At 39.0% G+C, this 2,391-nt stretch overlaps 1 pseudogene; it reads left to right on the plus strand.

Moving 5' to 3' along the window:
- Window positions 1-394: 394 nt before the first annotated feature.
- On the plus strand, window positions 395-1,450 carry LOC143568163 (F-box/kelch-repeat protein At2g44130-like; annotated as a pseudogene).
- The last annotated feature ends 941 nt before the right edge of the window (window positions 1,451-2,391 follow it).

The raw sequence follows: 2,391 nt of genomic DNA on the forward strand, positions 1-2,391 counted from the left end.
TATTTAAATTAGGAATCTTCTATAATTATTACTTGCATAATACATATTCTTAAAAAATATATAATTAGTTCGTTATTCCTTATCATAAATCGTTTACTTAATCATGAGACAAGAAATAATTTTATAATCAACTATATTCCCATAGACGGTTTACTTTGAGTGAATACAAAGTATAAACATTTGTGACAATGCACATTTAATATTCCACACACAATTTCGAAATTAAAAAATAAAGATCAATTTACAGGTACCACGGCAGCATCTGAATGGTAGTCCTCAAGATAGCTTTATGACACTCATCCCTATCTGATTATACACCCCTCCCTATAAATATCTAGTGCCATCCAAGCTATATCTTCGTGAAGCTTTTACCCAATTTCTCACACACACTTAAATGGAACAACTACAAACTGAACTCACTGAGTTGATCCCGGGTTTACCCGATGAAATCGCACTCGAGTGCTTGACTTGGTTGCACTACGGCTCTCATTCAGTCGCCTCAGACGTTTGTCAACGATGAAGACGACTGGAGCCGTGAATTTTATTCTTATAGGAAGAATAATGGTTTTATTACCAGAGGGGCTTGTTTTGTGCAAGCCGATCGGGTCGAGTAGACGCTAAACCCGAAAAACACTCAAAGTACGGGTTGAACGTCTTCGACCAAATTACAGGTAATTGGGACCGGATCGACCCGGTCTGAAAGTACCCTGACGGGTTACCGTTGTTTTACCAAGTGGCAAGCACGGAGGGGAAATTGGTACTCATGGGCGGGTGGAACCTGTCGAATTAGGAACCGTTACGAGACGTGTTCGTTTATGAGTTCACGACCCGGAGGAGGACCCGGCGGGTTGACATGCCGTCGACTCAGTCCTTTTTCGCGGTCGTGGCGCGAGATGGGAAAGTCTACGTGGCGGGTGGACACGACGAGAATAAAAACGCGCTGAAAAGCGCGTGGGTGTACAACGTCGCCCACAACGAGTGGACCGAGTTGGCTTCGATGAGCGACGAGCGAGACGAATGCGAAGGGGTAGTAATCGGGTCGGAGTTTTGGGTCGTAAGCGGGTACGACACCGACAGCCAAGGACGGTTCAAGGACAGCGCGGAGGTTCTCGATATCACCACCGGCGCGTGGAGGGGTTTGGGGTGTCAGCCGGTGCCCACGGTCTTGGGGCGAAGGGGCAAAATGGTAATTTCACATCATGGGATGCTTACGAGCCCGCAGTACAAGTTGGGTCATGCGGGGTTGACTTGGGGGACCGGGTTTTGGTAACCGGGTCGGGTTACCAAGGTGCACCATTAGCGGTTTATGGGGTGGAAAAAGGTAACCAAGGGCAAAATGGTAAATCGACAAAGATTGAAATCCCCAATGAGTTTTCTGGATTTGTGCAATCGGGTTGCTTAGTTGAGATTTAAATATTGTTGCATATAATATCATAATATCATAGTTATTACATATATGATATTATATAGTGTATATTTTATTATATATATATATATATATATATATATATATATATATATATATTGTATGTATACATACTTATCCACAATATTATGTAAATTATTGTAACGTTATATTGTGAGTTTATAATGCTATGAGACCATAGATATTTTGATGTATGAACTGTAAAGCATCTAGTTTTTGTTTATTGATGCTCTTTTTTGTACTTTGTTCACTTGTTGGATGGACCAATGAATGTGTTATATCCATAATGGATAAAGTGGTCTTGTTTCCTAATTCCGGAAACCAGCTTCGGTTTCTAAGCGTAAAAGATTGAAATCCTCGTTTCTTTTAGAAAAACGACAAGTCACATGGCCTAAACCCATCACTAAAAACGATCTGTCGTGTTGTCAGTGTCTGATTTAATAACGAAACATATAAACATTTAAACATCATTAACTCGTCTAGTACATCATTCATCGTACGAACTATCAGTATGATTACACGATTTTTATCAAAACTTATCCGGTAATGTCATGCAACTTTCAATCATTAATTCATTCGGTACATCATCCATCGTATTAATTGTCAATACGATTACACGATTTTTATCATAACTTATCTAATTATGTCATTTATCATACTAACCGTTGACGTATATGCCACACTATTCATCTCATTAACAAACAAATGACTCATCACCCGTATGTGATTTTTTCAAATCATTTTGCACTTTATTTGGTATACCAAAACACAACTTTTCACCATGATTTATAACCACATTTTGTCATCTTATAAGGTTATTAACATTAAAAGTTATGACCTTCGAGAAGGTGTCACAATAGTTTTGAAGGAAATTAATATTCATATCCCCTAATTTTTATATCAAACTGATAGTACACAGACACAACTAAAGATAAGGTGGGCACCAAAAATTGACGTCTCAATTA

The sequence above is a fragment of the Bidens hawaiensis genome, unplaced genomic scaffold, assembly GCF_021521415.1.
Source record: "Bidens hawaiensis isolate Kalapana, Puna unplaced genomic scaffold, B.hawaiensis_p1.1 tig00023819_1, whole genome shotgun sequence".
Taxonomy (NCBI): domain Eukaryota; kingdom Viridiplantae; phylum Streptophyta; class Magnoliopsida; order Asterales; family Asteraceae; genus Bidens; species Bidens hawaiensis.